This window comes from Lissotriton helveticus, chromosome 4_1 (assembly GCF_964261635.1).
Source record: "Lissotriton helveticus chromosome 4_1, aLisHel1.1, whole genome shotgun sequence".
In the NCBI taxonomy this organism is placed as follows: domain Eukaryota; kingdom Metazoa; phylum Chordata; class Amphibia; order Caudata; family Salamandridae; genus Lissotriton; species Lissotriton helveticus.
Genome location: NC_136063.1, coordinates 972,004,919 through 972,022,521, shown reverse-complemented (window position 1 = coordinate 972,022,521; position 17,603 = coordinate 972,004,919).

The following is a 17,603-nucleotide window of genomic DNA, read 5'->3' as shown; positions in this document are numbered from 1 at the left end:
AAAAATCACCTTTTTTTGCGTGGACATTAAATGCCTCCAAATGGTATTTAATTCACTTCCCGGGCCCCTGGAAGCATGAAAATCACTTTAAACATGCTAATTTTAGCTCTTAAACTGATGATCTACCTACAAATGTGAACTGATGTTCAAAAATAATACATTTGAAAACGGACCATTTTTCACCTTTCTGAAGCATGACATGATGGGGGGGGGTTATCTCTTTTGTCAAAAATCACCTGTTTTTGCTTGAACATTAAATGCCTCCAAATTGTATTTAATTCACTTCCCGGGGTGAAGAAACCCTTTTTGAGACCTCAGAGTGAGTAAATTGGCCATTTTCATGCACTTTTAACTGTTCCACAAATCTTGTGTTTAGGGGCCCTGGAAGCATGAAAATCACTTTAAACATGCTAATTTTAGCTCTTAAACTGATGATCTACCTACAAATGTGAACTGACGTTCAAAAATAAAACATTTGAAAACGGACCATTTTTCACCTTTCTGAAGCATGACGTAATGGGGGGTGTTATCTCTTTTGTCAAAAATCACCTGTTTTTGCTTGAACATTAAATGCCTCCAAATTGTATTTAATTTACTTCCCGGGGTGAAGAAACCCTTTGTGAGACCTCAGAGTGAGTAAATTGGGCATTTTCATGCACTTTTAACTGTTCCACAAATCTTGTGTTTAGGGGCCCTGGACGCATGAAAATCACTTTAAACATGCTAATTTTAGCTCTTAAACTGATGATCTACCTACAAATGTGAACTGACGTTCAAAAATAAAACATTTGAAAACGGACCATTTTTCACCTTTCTGAAGCATGACGTAATGGGGGGGTGTTATCTCTTTTGTCAAAAATCACCTGTTTTTGCTTGAACATTAAATGCCTCCAAATGGTATTTAATTCACTTCCCAGGCCCCTGGAAGCATGATAATAACTTTAAACATGCTAATTTTAGCTCTTAAACTGATGATCTACCTACAAATGTGAACTGACGTTCAAAAATAACACATTTGAAAACGGACCATTTTTCACCTTTCTGAAGCATGACGTAATGGGGGGGTGTTATCTCTTTTGTCAAAAATCACCTGTTTTTGCTTGAACATTAAATGCCTCCAAATGGTATTTAATTCACTTCCCGGGATGAAGAAACCCTTTTTGAGACCTCAGAGTGAGTAAATTGGCCATTTTCATGCACTTTTAACTGTTCCACAAATCTTGTGTTTAGGGCCCCTGGAAGCATGAAAATCACTTTAAACATGCTAATTTTAGCTCTTAAACTGATGATCTACCTACAAATGTGAACTGACGTTCAAAAATAAAACATTTGAAAACTGACCATTTTTCACCTTTCTGAAGCATGACGTAATGGGGGGTGTTATCTCTTTTGTCAAAAATCACCTGTTTTTGCTTGAACATTAAATGCCTCCAAATGGTATTTAATTCACTTCCCGTGCCCCTGGAAGCATGAAAATCACTTTAAACATGCTAATTTTAGCTCTTAAACTGATGATCTACCTACAAATGTGAACTGACGTTCAAAAATAAAACATTTGAAAACGGACCATTTTTCACCTTTCTGAAGCATGACGTAATGGGGGGGGTTATCTCTTTTGTCAAAAATCACCTTTTTTTGCTTGAACATTAAATGCCTCCAAATGGTATTTAATTCACTTCCCGGGCCCCTGGAAGCATGAAAATCACTTTAAACATGCTAATTTTAGCTCTTAAACTGATGATCTACCTACAAATGTGAACTGATGTTCAAAAATAAAACATTTGAAAACGGACCATTTTTCACCTTTCTGAAGCATGACGTAATGGGGGGGTGTTATCTCTTTTGTCAAAAATCACCTGTTTTTGCTTGAACATTAAATGCCTCCAAATGGTATTTAATTCACTTCCCAGGCCCCTGGAAGCATGATAATCACTTTAAACATGCTAATTTTAGCTCTTAAACTGATGATCTACCTACAAATGTGAACTGACGTTCAAAAATAAAACATTTGAAAACGACCCATTTTTCACCTTTCTGAAGCATGACGTAATGGGGGGGTGTTATCTCTTTTGTCAAAAATCACCTGTTTTTGCTTGAACATTAAATGCCTCCAAATGGTATTTAATTCACTTCCCAGGCCCCTGGAAGCATGATAATCACTTTAAACATGCTAATTTTAGCTCTTAAACTGATGATCTACCTACAAATGTGAACTGACGTTCAAAAATAAAACATTTGAAAACGGACCATTTTTCACCTTTCTGAAGCATGACGTAATGGGGGGGTGTTATCTCTTTTGTCAAAAATCACCTGTTTTTGCTTGAACATTAAATGCCTCCAAATGGTATTTAATTCACTTCCCGTGCCCCTGGAAGCATGAAAATCACTTTAAACATGCTAATTTTAGCTCTTAAACTGATGATCTACCTACAAATGTTAACTGACGTTCAAAAATAAAACATTTGAAAACGGACCATTTTTCACCTTTCTGAAGCATGACGTAATGGGGGGGTGTTATCTCTTTTGTCAAAAATCACCTTTTTTTGCTTGAACATTAAATGCCTCCAAATGGTATTTAATTCACTTCCCGGGCCCCTGGAAGCATGAAAATCACTTTAAACATGCTAATTTTAGCTCTTAAACTGATGATCTACCTACAAATGTGAACTGATGTTCAAAAATAATACATTTGAAAACGGACCATTTTTCACCTTTCTGAAGCATGACATGATGGGGGGGGGGTTATCTCTTTTGTCAAAAATCACCTGTTTTTGCTTGAACATTAAATGCCTCCAAATTGTATTTAATTCACTTCCCGGGGTGAAGAAACCCTTTTTGAGACCTCAGAGTGAGTAAATTGGCCATTTTCATGCACTTTTAACTGTTCCACAAATCTTGTGTTTAGGGGCCCTGGAAGCATGAAAATCACTTTAAACATGCTAATTTTAGCTCTTAAACTGATGATCTACCTACAAATGTGAACTGACGTTCAAAAATAAAACATTTGAAAACGGACCATTTTTCACCTTTCTGAAGCATGACGTAATGGGGGGTGTTATCTCTTTTGTCAAAAATCACCTGTTTTTGCTTGAACATTAAATGCCTCCAAATTGTATTTAATTTACTTCCCGGGGTGAAGAAACCCTTTTTGAGACCTCAGAGTGAGTAAATTGGGCATTTTCATGCACTTTTAACTGTTCCACAAATCTTGTGTTTAGGGGCCCTGGACGCATGAAAATCACTTTAAACATGCTAATTTTAGCTCTTAAACTGATGATCTACCTACAAATGTGAACTGACGTTCAAAAATAAAACATTTGAAAACGGACCATTTTTCACCTTTCTGAAGCATGACGTAATGGGGGGGTGTTATCTCTTTTGTCAAAAATCACCTGTTTTTGCTTGAACATTAAATGCCTCCAAATGATATTTAATTCACTTCCCAGGCCCCTGGAAGCATGATAATCACTTTAAACATGCTAATTTTAGCTCTTAAACTGATGATCTACCTACAAATGTGAACTGACGTTCAAAAATAAAACATTTGAAAACGGACCATTTTTCACCTTTCTGAAGCATGACGTAATGGGGGTGTTATCTCTTTTGTCAAAAATCACCTGTTTTTGCTTGAACATTAAATGCCTCCAAATGGTATTTAATTCACTTCCCGTGCCCCTGGAAGCATGAAAATCACTTTAAACATGCTAATTTTAGCTCTTAAACTGATGATCTACCTACAAATGTTAACTGACGTTCAAAAATAAAACATTTGAAAACGGACCATTTTTCACCTTTCTGAAGCATGACGTAATGGGGGGGTGTTATCTCTTTTGTCAAAAATCACCTTTTTTTGCTTGGACATTAAATGCCTCCAAATGGTATTTAATTCACTTCCCGGGCCCCTGGAAGCATGAAAATCACTTTAAACATGCTAATTTTAGCTCTTAAACTGATGATCTACCTACAAATGTGAACTGATGTTCAAAAATAATACATTTGAAAACGGACCATTTTTCACCTTTCTGAAGCATGACATGATGGGGGGGGGGTTATCTCTTTTGTCAAAAATCACCTGTTTTTGCTTGAACATTAAATGCCTCCAAATTGTATTTAATTCACTTCCCGGGGTGAAGAAACCCTTTTTGAGACCTCAGAGTGAGTAAATTGGCCATTTTCATGCACTTTTAACTGTTCCACAAATCTTGTGTTTAGGGGCCCTGGAAGCATGAAAATCACTTTAAACATGCTAATTTTAGCTCTTAAACTGATGATCTACCTACAAATGTGAACTGACGTTCAAAAATAAAACATTTGAAAACGGACCATTTTTCACCTTTCTGAAGCATGACGTAATGGGGGGTGTTATCTCTTTTGTCAAAAATCACCTGTTTTTGCTTGAACATTAAATGCCTCCAAATTGTATTTAATTTACTTCCCGGGGTGAAGAAACCCTTTTTGAGACCTCAGAGTGAGTAAATTGGGCATTTTCATGCACTTTTAACTGTTCCACAAATCTTGTGTTTAGGGGCCCTGGACGCATGAAAATCACTTTAAACATGCTAATTTTAGCTCTTAAACTGATGATCTACCTACAAATGTGAACTGACGTTCAAAAATAAAACATTTGAAAACGGACCATTTTTCACCTTTCTGAAGCATGACGTAATGGGGGGGTGTTATCTCTTTTGTCAAAAATCACCTGTTTTTGCTTGAACATTAAATGCCTCCAAATGGTATTTAATTCACTTCCCAGGCCCCTGGAAGCATGATAATAACTTTAAACATGCTAATTTTAGCTCTTAAACTGATGATCTACCTACAAATGTGAACTGACGTTCAAAAATAACACATTTGAAAACGGACCATTTTTCACCTTTCTGAAGCATGACGTAATGGGGGGGTGTTATCTCTTTTGTCAAAAATCACCTGTTTTTGCTTGAACATTAAATGCCTCCAAATGGTATTTAATTCACTTCCCGGGATGAAGAAACCCTTTTTGAGACCTCAGAGTGAGTAAATTGGCCATTTTCATGCACTTTTAACTGTTCCACAAATCTTGTGTTTAGGGCCCCTGGAAGCATGAAAATCACTTTAAACATGCTAATTTTAGCTCTTAAACTGATGATCTACCTACAAATGTGAACTGACGTTCAAAAATAAAACATTTGAAAACTGACCATTTTTCACCTTTCTGAAGCATGACGTAATGGGGGGTGTTATCTCTTTTGTCAAAAATCACCTGTTTTTGCTTGAACATTAAATGCCTCCAAATGGTATTTAATTCACTTCCCGTGCCCCTGGAAGCATGAAAATCACTTTAAACATGCTAATTTTAGCTCTTAAACTGATGATCTACCTACAAATGTGAACTGACGTTCAAAAATAAAACATTTGAAAACGGACCATTTTTCACCTTTCTGAAGCATGACGTAATGGGGGGGGTTATCTCTTTTGTCAAAAATCACCTTTTTTTGCTTGAACATTAAATGCCTCCAAATGGTATTTAATTCACTTCCCGGGCCCCTGGAAGCATGAAAATCACTTTAAACATGCTAATTTTAGCTCTTAAACTGATGATCTACCTACAAATGTGAACTGATGTTCAAAAATAAAACATTTGAAAACGGACCATTTTTCACCTTTCTGAAGCATGACGTAATGGGGGGGTGTTATCTCTTTTGTCAAAAATCACCTGTTTTTGCTTGAACATTAAATGCCTCCAAATGGTATTTAATTCACTTCCCAGGCCCCTGGAAGCATGATAATCACTTTAAACATGCTAATTTTAGCTCTTAAACTGATGATCTACCTACAAATGTGAACTGACGTTCAAAAATAAAACATTTGAAAACGACCCATTTTTCACCTTTCTGAAGCATGACGTAATGGGGGGGTGTTATCTCTTTTGTCAAAAATCACCTGTTTTTGCTTGAACATTAAATGCCTCCAAATGGTATTTAATTCACTTCCCAGGCCCCTGGAAGCATGATAATCACTTTAAACATGCTAATTTTAGCTCTTAAACTGATGATCTACCTACAAATGTGAACTGACGTTCAAAAATAAAACATTTGAAAACGGACCATTTTTCACCTTTCTGAAGCATGACGTAATGGGGGGGTGTTATCTCTTTTGTCAAAAATCACCTGTTTTTGCTTGAACATTAAATGCCTCCAAATGGTATTTAATTCACTTCCCGTGCCCCTGGAAGCATGAAAATCACTTTAAACATGCTAATTTTAGCTCTTAAACTGATGATCTACCTACAAATGTTAACTGACGTTCAAAAATAAAACATTTGAAAACGGACCATTTTTCACCTTTCTGAAGCATGACGTAATGGGGGGGTGTTATCTCTTTTGTCAAAAATCACCTTTTTTTGCTTGAACATTAAATGCCTCCAAATGGTATTTAATTCACTTCCCGGGCCCCTGGAAGCATGAAAATCACTTTAAACATGCTAATTTTAGCTCTTAAACTGATGATCTACCTACAAATGTGAACTGATGTTCAAAAATAATACATTTGAAAACGGACCATTTTTCACCTTTCTGAAGCATGACATGATGGGGGGGGGGGTTATCTCTTTTGTCAAAAATCACCTGTTTTTGCTTGAACATTAAATGCCTCCAAATTGTATTTAATTCACTTCCCGGGGTGAAGAAACCCTTTTTGAGACCTCAGAGTGAGTAAATTGGCCATTTTCATGCACTTTTAACTGTTCCACAAATCTTGTGTTTAGGGGCCCTGGAAGCATGAAAATCACTTTAAACATGCTTATTTTAGCTCTTAAACTGATGATCTACCTACAAATGTGAACTGACGTTCAAAAATAAAACATTTGAAAACGGACCATTTTTCACCTTTCTGAAGCATGACGTAATGGGGGGTGTTATCTCTTTTGTCAAAAATCACCTGTTTTTGCTTGAACATTAAATGCCTCCAAATTGTATTTAATTTACTTCCCGGGGTGAAGAAACCCTTTTTGAGACCTCAGAGTGAGTAAATTGGGCATTTTCATGCACTTTTAACTGTTCCACAAATCTTGTGTTTAGGGGCCCTGGACGCATGAAAATCACTTTAAACATGCTAATTTTAGCTCTTAAACTGATGATCTACCTACAAATGTGAACTGACGTTCAAAAATAAAACATTTGAAAACGGACCATTTTTCACCTTTCTGAAGCATGACGTAATGGGGGGGTGTTATCTCTTTTGTCAAAAATCACCTGTTTTTGCTTGAACATTAAATGCCTCCAAATGGTATTTAATTCACTTCCCAGGCCCCTGGAAGCATGATAATAACTTTAAACATGCTAATTTTAGCTCTTAAACTGATGATCTACCTACAAATGTGAACTGACGTTCAAAAATAACACATTTGAAAACGGACCATTTTTCACCTTTCTGAAGCATGACGTAATGGGGGGGTGTTATCTCTTTTGTCAAAAATCACCTGTTTTTGCTTGAACATTAAATGCCTCCAAATGGTATTTAATTCACTTCCCGGGATGAAGGAACCCTTTTTGAGACCTCAGAGTGAGTAAATTGGCCATTTTCATGCACTTTTAACTGTTCCACAAATCTTGTGTTTAGGGCCCCTGGAAGCATGAAAATCACTTTAAACGTGCTAATTTTAGCTCTTAAACTGATGATCTACCTACAAATGTGAACTGACGTTCAAAAATAAAACATTTGAAAACTGACCATTTTTCACCTTTCTGAAGCATGACGTAATGGGGGGTGTTATCTCTTTTGTCAAAAATCACCTGTTTTTGCTTGAACATTAAATGCCTCCAAATGGTATTTAATTCACTTCCCGTGCCCCTGGAAGCATGAAAATCACTTTAAACATGCTAATTTTAGCTCTTAAACTGATGATCTACCTACAAATGTGAACTGACGTTCAAAAATAAAACATTTGAAAACGGACCATTTTTCACCTTTCTGAAGCATGACGTAATGGGGGGGTGTTATCTCTTTTGTCAAAAATCACCTGTTTTTGCTTGAACATTAAATGCCTCCAAATGGTATTTAATTCACTTCCCGTGCCCCTGGAAGCATGAAAATCACTTTAAACATGCTAATTTTAGCTCTTAAACTGATGATCTACCTACAAATGTTAACTGACGTTCAAAAATAAAACATTTGAAAACGGACCATTTTTCACCTTTCTGAAGCATGACGTAATGGGGGGGTGTTATCTCTTTTGTCAAAAATCACCTTTTTTTGCTTGAACATTAAATGCCTCCAAATGGTATTTAATTCACTTCCCGGGCCCCTGGAAGCATGAAAATCACTTTAAACATGCTAATTTTAGCTCTTAAACTGATGATCTACCTACAAATGTGAACTGATGTTCAAAAATAATACATTTGAAAACGGACCATTTTTCACCTTTCTGAAGCATGACATGATGGGGGGGGGGGTTATCTCTTTTGTCAAAAATCACCTGTTTTTGCTTGAACATTAAATGCCTCCAAATTGTATTTAATTCACTTCCCGGGGTGAAGAAACCCTTTTTGAGACCTCAGAGTGAGTAAATTGGCCATTTTCATGCACTTTTAACTGTTCCACAAATCTTGTGTTTAGGGGCCCTGGAAGCATGAAAATCACTTTAAACATGCTTATTTTAGCTCTTAAACTGATGATCTACCTACAAATGTGAACTGACGTTCAAAAATAAAACATTTGAAAACGGACCATTTTTCACCTTTCTGAAGCATGACGTAATGGGGGGTGTTATCTCTTTTGTCAAAAATCACCTGTTTTTGCTTGAACATTAAATGCCTCCAAATTGTATTTAATTTACTTCCCGGGGTGAAGAAACCCTTTTTGAGACCTCAGAGTGAGTAAATTGGGCATTTTCATGCACTTTTAACTGTTCCACAAATCTTGTGTTTAGGGGCCCTGGACGCATGAAAATCACTTTAAACATGCTAATTTTAGCTCTTAAACTGATGATCTACCTACAAATGTGAACTGACGTTCAAAAATAAAACATTTGAAAACGGACCATTTTTCACCTTTCTGAAGCATGACGTAATGGGGGGGTGTTATCTCTTTTGTCAAAAATCACCTGTTTTTGCTTGAACATTAAATGCCTCCAAATGGTATTTAATTCACTTCCCAGGCCCCTGGAAGCATGATAATAACTTTAAACATGCTAATTTTAGCTCTTAAACTGATGATCTACCTACAAATGTGAACTGACGTTCAAAAATAACACATTTGAAAACGGACCATTTTTCACCTTTCTGAAGCATGACGTAATGGGGGGGTGTTATCTCTTTTGTCAAAAATCACCTGTTTTTGCTTGAACATTAAATGCCTCCAAATGGTATTTAATTCACTTCCCGGGATGAAGGAACCCTTTTTGAGACCTCAGAGTGAGTAAATTGGACATTTTCATGCACTTTTAACTGTTCCACAAATCTTGTGTTTAGGGCCCCTGGAAGCATGAAAATCACTTTAAACGTGCTAATTTTAGCTCTTAAACTGATGATCTACCTACAAATGTGAACTGACGTTCAAAAATAAAACATTTGAAAACTGACCATTTTTCACCTTTCTGAAGCATGACGTAATGGGGGGTGTTATCTCTTTTGTCAAAAATCACCTGTTTTTGCTTGAACATTAAATGCCTCCAAATGGTATTTAATTCACTTCCCGTGCCCCTGGAAGCATGAAAATCACTTTAAACATGCTAATTTTAGCTCTTAAACTGATGATCTACCTACAAATGTGAACTGACGTTCAAAAATAAAACATTTGAAAACGGACCATTTTTCACCTTTCTGAAGCATGACGTAATGGGGGGGTGTTATCTCTTTTGTCAAAAATCACCTGTTTTTGCTTGAACATTAAATGCCTCCAAATGGTATTTAATTCACTTCCCAGGCCCCTGGAAGCATGATAATAACTTTAAACATGCTAATTTTAGCTCTTAAACTGATGATCTACCTACAAATGTGAACTGACGTTCAAAAATAACACATTTGAAAACGGACCATTTTTCACCTTTCTGAAGCATGACGTAATGGGGGGGTGTTATCTCTTTTGTCAAAAATCACCTGTTTTTGCTTGAACATTAAATGCCTCCAAATGGTATTTAATTCACTTCCCGGGATGAAGGAACCCTTTTTGAGACCTCAGAGTGAGTAAATTGGCCATTTTCATGCACTTTTAACTGTTCCACAAATCTTGTGTTTAGGGCCCCTGGAAGCCTGAAAATCACTTTAAACATGCTAATTTTAGCTCTTAAACTGATGATCTACCTACAAATGTGAACTGACGTTCAAAAATAAAACATTTGAAAACTGACCATTTTTCACCTTTCTGAAGCATGACGTAATGGGGGGTGTTATCTCTTTTGTCAAAAATCACCTGTTTTTGCTTGAACATTAAATGCCTCCAAATGGTATTTAATTCACTTCCCGTGCCCCTGGAAGCATGAAAATCACTTTAAACATGCTAATTTTAGCTCTTAAACTGATGATCTACCTACAAATGTGAACTGACGTTCAAAAATAAAACATTTGAAAACGGACCATTTTTCACCTTTCTGAAGCATGACGTAATGGGGGGGGTTATCTCTTTTGTCAAAAATCACCTTTTTTTGCTTGAACATTAAATGCCTCCAAATGGTATTTAATTCACTTCCCGGGCCCCTGGAAGCATGAAAATCACTTTAAACATGCTAATTTTAGCTCTTAAACTGATGATCTACCTACAAATGTGAACTGATGTTCAAAAATAATACATTTGAAAACGGACCATTTTTCACCTTTCTGAAGCATGACGTAATGGGGGGGGGGTATCTCTTTTGTCAAAAATCACCTGTTTTTGCTTGAACATTAAATGCCTCCAAATTGTATTTAATTCACTTCCCGGGGTGAAGAAACCCTTTTTGAGACCTCAGAGTGAGTAAATTGGCCATTTTCATGCACTTTTAACTGTTCCACAAATCTTGTGTTTAGTGGCCCTGGAAGCATGAAAATCACTTTAAACATGCTAATTTTAGCTCTTAAACTGATGATCTACCCACAAATGTGAACTGACGTTCAAAAATAAAACATTTGAAAACGGACCATTTTTCACCTTTCTGAAGCATGACGTAATGGGGGGGTGTTATCTCTTTTGTCAAAAATCACCTGTTTTTGCTTGAACATTAAATGCCTCCAAATGGTATTTAATTCACTTCCCAGGCCCCTGGAAGCATGATAATCACTTTAAACATGCTAATTTTAGCTCTTAAACTGATGATCTACCTACAAATGTGAACTGACGTTCAAAAATAAAACATTTGAAAACGACCCATTTTTCACCTTTCTGAAGCATGACGTAATGGGGGGGTGTTATCTCTTTTGTCAAAAATCACCTGTTTTTGCTTGAACATTAAATGCCTCCAAATGGTATTTAATTCACTTCCCAGGCCCCTGGAAGCATGATAATCACTTTAAACATGCTAATTTTAGCTCTTAAACTGATGATCTACCTACAAATGTGAACTGACGTTCAAAAATAAAACATTTGAAAACGGACCATTTTTCACCTTTCTGAAGCATGACGTAATGGGGGGGTGTTATCTCTTTTGTCAAAAATCACCTGTTTTTGCTTGAACATTAAATGCCTCCAAATGGTATTTAATTCACTTCCCGTGCCCCTGGATGCATGAAAATCACTTTAAACATGCTAATTTTAGCTCTTAAACTGATGATCTACCTACAAATGTTAACTGACGTTCAAAAATAAAACATTTGAAAACGGACCATTTTTCACCTTTCTGAAGCATGACGTAATGGGGGGGTGTTATCTCTTTTGTCAAAAATCACCTTTTTTTGCGTGGACATTAAATGCCTCCAAATGGTATTTAATTCACTTCCCGGGCCCCTGGAAGCATGAAAATCACTTTAAACATGCTAATTTTAGCTCTTAAACTGATGATCTACCTACAAATGTGAACTGACGTTCAAAAATAAAACATTTGAAAACGGACCATTTTTCACCTTTCTGAAGCATGACGTAATGGGGGGGTGTTATCTCTTTTGTCAAAAATCACCTGTTTTTGCTTGAACATTAAATGCCTCCAAATGGTATTTAATTCACTTCCCAGGCCCCTGGAAGCATGATAATAACTTTAAACATGCTAATTTTAGCTCTTAAACTGATGATCTACCTACAAATGTGAACTGACGTTCAAAAATAACACATTTGAAAACGGACCATTTTTCACCTTTCTGAAGCATGACGTAATGGGGGGGTGTTATCTCTTTTGTCAAAAATCACCTGTTTTTGCTTGAACATTAAATGCCTCCAAATGGTATTTAATTCACTTCCCGGGATGAAGAAACCCTTTTTGAGACCTCAGAGTGAGTAAATTGGCCATTTTCATGCACTTTTAACTGTTCCACAAATCTTGTGTTTAGGGCCCCTGGAAGCATGAAAATCACTTTAAACATGCTAATTTTAGCTCTTAAACTGATGATCTACCTACAAATGTGAACTGACGTTCAAAAATAAAACATTTGAAAACTGACCATTTTTCACCTTTCTGAAGCATGACGTAATGGGGGGTGTTATCTCTTTTGTCAAAAATCACCTGTTTTTGCTTGAACATTAAATGCCTCCAAATGGTATTTAATTCACTTCCCGTGCCCCTGGAAGCATGAAAATCACTTTAAACATGCTAATTTTAGCTCTTAAACTGATGATCTACCTACAAATGTGAACTGACGTTCAAAAATAAAACATTTGAAAACGGACCATTTTTCACCTTTCTGAAGCATGACGTAATGGGGGGGGTTATCTCTTTTGTCAAAAATCACCTTTTTTTGCTTGAACATTAAATGCCTCCAAATGGTATTTAATTCACTTCCCGGGCCCCTGGAAGCATGAAAATCACTTTAAACATGCTAATTTTAGCTCTTAAACTGATGATCTACCTACAAATGTGAACTGATGTTCAAAAATAAAACATTTGAAAACGGACCATTTTTCACCTTTCTGAAGCATGACGTAATGGGGGGGTGTTATCTCTTTTGTCAAAAATCACCTGTTTTTGCTTGAACATTAAATGCCTCCAAATGGTATTTAATTCACTTCCCAGGCCCCTGGAAGCATGATAATCACTTTAAACATGCTAATTTTAGCTCTTAAACTGATGATCTACCTACAAATGTGAACTGACGTTCAAAAATAAAACATTTGAAAACGACCCATTTTTCACCTTTCTGAAGCATGACGTAATGGGGGGGTGTTATCTCTTTTGTCAAAAATCACCTGTTTTTGCTTGAACATTAAATGCCTCCAAATGGTATTTAATTCACTTCCCGGGCCCCTGGAAGCATGAAAATCACTTTAAACATGCTAATTTTAGCTCTTAAACTGATGATCTACCTACAAATGTGAACTGATGTTCAAAAATAATACATTTGAAAACGGACCATTTTTCACCTTTCTGAAGCATGACATGATGGGGGGGGGGGTTATCTCTTTTGTCAAAAATCACCTGTTTTTGCTTGAACATTAAATGCCTCCAAATTGTATTTAATTCACTTCCCGGGGTGAAGAAACCCTTTTTGAGACCTCAGAGTGAGTAAATTGGCCATTTTCATGCACTTTTAACTGTTCCACAAATCTTGTGTTTAGGGGCCCTGGAAGCATGAAAATCACTTTAAACATGCTAATTTTAGCTCTTAAACTGATGATCTACCTACAAATGTGAACTGACGTTCAAAAATAAAACATTTGAAAACGGACCATTTTTCACCTTTCTGAAGCATGACGTAATGGGGGGTGTTATCTCTTTTGTCAAAAATCACCTGTTTTTGCTTGAACATTAAATGCCTCCAAATTGTATTTAATTTACTTCCCGGGGTGAAGAAACCCTTTTTGAGACCTCAGAGTGAGTAAATTGGGCATTTTCATGCACTTTTAACTGTTCCACAAATCTTGTGTTTAGGGGCCCTGGACGCATGAAAATCACTTTAAACATGCTAATTTTAGCTCTTAAACTGATGATCTACCTACAAATGTGAACTGACGTTCAAAAATAAAACATTTGAAAACGGACCATTTTTCACCTTTCTGAAGCATGACGTAATGGGGGGGTGTTATCTCTTTTGTCAAAAATCACCTGTTTTTGCTTGAACATTAAATGCCTCCAAATGGTATTTAATTCACTTCCCAGGCCCCTGGAAGCATGATAATAACTTTAAACATGCTAATTTTAGCTCTTAAACTGATGATCTACCTACAAATGTGAACTGACGTTCAAAAATAACACATTTGAAAACGGACCATTTTTCACCTTTCTGAAGCATGACGTAATGGGGGGGTGTTATCTCTTTTGTCAAAAATCACCTGTTTTTGCTTGAACATTAAATGCCTCCAAATGGTATTTAATTCACTTCCCGGGATGAAGGAACCCTTTTTGAGACCTCAGAGTGAGTAAATTGGCCATTTTCATGCACTTTTAACTGTTCCACAAATCTTGTGTTTAGGGCCCCTGGAAGCATGAAAATCACTTTAAACGTGCTAATTTTAGCTCTTAAACTGATGATCTACCTACAAATGTGAACTGACGTTCAAAAATAAAACATTTGAAAACTGACCATTTTTCACCTTTCTGAAGCATGACGTAATGGGGGGTGTTATCTCTTTTGTCAAAAATCACCTGTTTTTGCTTGAACATTAAATGCCTCCAAATGGTATTTAATTCACTTCCCGTGCCCCTGGAAGCATGAAAATCACTTTAAACATGCTAATTTTAGCTCTTAAACTGATGATCTACCTACAAATGTGAACTGACGTTCAAAAATAAAACATTTGAAAACGGACCATTTTTCACCTTTCTGAAGCATGACGTAATGGGGGGGTGTTATCTCTTTTGTCAAAAATCACCTGTTTTTGCTTGAACATTAAATGCCTCCAAATGGTATTTAATTCACTTCCCAGGCCCCTGGAAGCATGATAATAACTTTAAACATGCTAATTTTAGCTCTTAAACTGATGATCTACCTACAAATGTGAACTGACGTTCAAAAATAACACATTTGAAAACGGACCATTTTTCACCTTTCTGAAGCATGACGTAATGGGGGGGTGTTATCTCTTTTGTCAAAAATCACCTGTTTTTGCTTGAACATTAAATGCCTCCAAATGGTATTTAATTCACTTCCCGGGATGAAGGAACCCTTTTTGAGACCTCAGAGTGAGTAAATTGGCCATTTTCATGCACTTTTAACTGTTCCACAAATCTTGTGTTTAGGGCCCCTGGAAGCCTGAAAATCACTTTAAACATGCTAATTTTAGCTCTTAAACTGATGATCTACCTACAAATGTGAACTGACGTTCAAAAATAAAACATTTGAAAACTGACCATTTTTCACCTTTCTGAAGCATGACGTAATGGGGGGTGTTATCTCTTTTGTCAAAAATCACCTGTTTTTGCTTGAACATTAAATGCCTCCAAATGGTATTTAATTCACTTCCCGTGCCCCTGGAAGCATGAAAATCACTTTAAACATGCTAATTTTAGCTCTTAAACTGATGATCTACCTACAAATGTGAACTGACGTTCAAAAATAAAACATTTGAAAACGGACCATTTTTCACCTTTCTGAAGCATGACGTAATGGGGGGGGTTATCTCTTTTGTCAAAAATCACCTTTTTTTGCTTGAACATTAAATGCCTCCAAATGGTATTTAATTCACTTCCCGGGCCCCTGGAAGCATGAAAATCACTTTAAACATGCTAATTTTAGCTCTTAAACTGATGATCTACCTACAAATGTGAACTGATGTTCAAAAATAATACATTTGAAAACGGACCATTTTTCACCTTTCTGAAGCATGACGTAATGGGGGGGGGGTATCTCTTTTGTCAAAAATCACCTGTTTTTGCTTGAACATTAAATGCCTCCAAATTGTATTTAATTCACTTCCCGGGGTGAAGAAACCCTTTTTGAGACCTCAGAGTGAGTAAATTGGCCATTTTCATGCACTTTTAACTGTTCCACAAATCTTGTGTTTAGTGGCCCTGGAAGCATGAAAATCACTTTAAACATGCTAATTTTAGCTCTTAAACTGATGATCTACCCACAAATGTGAACTGACGTTCAAAAATAAAACATTTGAAAACGGACCATTTTTCACCTTTCTGAAGCATGACGTAATGGGGGGGTGTTATCTCTTTTGTCAAAAATCACCTGTTTTTGCTTGAACATTAAATGCCTCCAAATGGTATTTAATTCACTTCCCAGGCCCCTGGAAGCATGATAATCACTTTAAACATGCTAATTTTAGCTCTTAAACTGATGATCTACCTACAAATGTGAACTGACGTTCAAAAATAAAACATTTGAAAACGACCCATTTTTCACCTTTCTGAAGCATGACGTAATGGGGGGGTGTTATCTCTTTTGTCAAAAATCACCTGTTTTTGCTTGAACATTAAATGCCTCCAAATGGTATTTAATTCACTTCCCAGGCCCCTGGAAGCATGATAATCACTTTAAACATGCTAATTTTAGCTCTTAAACTGATGATCTACCTACAAATGTGAACTGACGTTCAAAAATAAAACATTTGAAAACGGACCATTTTTCACCTTTCTGAAGCATGACGTAATGGGGGGGTGTTATCTCTTTTGTCAAAAATCACCTGTTTTTGCTTGAACATTAAATGCCTCCAAATGGTATTTAATTCACTTCCCGTGCCCCTGGATGCATGAAAATCACTTTAAACATGCTAATTTTAGCTCTTAAACTGATGATCTACCTACAAATGTTAACTGACGTTCAAAAATAAAACATTTGAAAACGGACCATTTTTCACCTTTCTGAAGCATGACGTAATGGGGGGGTGTTATCTCTTTTGTCAAAAATCACCTTTTTTGCGTGGACATTAAATGCCTCCAAATGGTATTTAATTCACTTCCCGGGCCCCTGGAAGCATGAAAATCACTTTAAACATGCTAATTTTAGCTCTTAAACTGATGATCTACCTACAAATGTGAACTGACGTTCAAAAATAAAACATTTGAAAACGGACCATTTTTCACCTTTCTGAAGCATGACGTAATGGGGGGGTGTTATCTCTTTTGTCAAAAATCACCTGTTTTTGCTTGAACATTAAATGCCTCCAAATGGTATTTAATTCACTTCCCAGGCCCCTGGAAGCATGATAATAACTTTAAACATGCTAATTTTAGCTCTTAAACTGATGATCTACCTACAAATGTGAACTGACGTTCAAAAATAACACATTTGAAAACAGACCATTTTTCACCTTTCTGAAGCATGACGTAATGGGGGGGTGTTATCTCTTTTGTCAAAAATCACCTGTTTTTGCTTGAACATTAAATGCCTCCAAATGGTATTTAATTCACTTCCCGGGATGAAGAAACCCTTTTTGAGACCTCAGAGTGAGTAAATTGGCCATTTTCATGCACTTTTAACTGTTCCACAAATCTTGTGTTTAGGGCCCCTGGAAGCATGAAAATCACTTTAAACATGCTAATTTTAGCTCTTAAACTGATGATCTACCTACAAATGTGAACTGACGTTCAAAAATAAAACATTTGAAAACTGACCATTTTT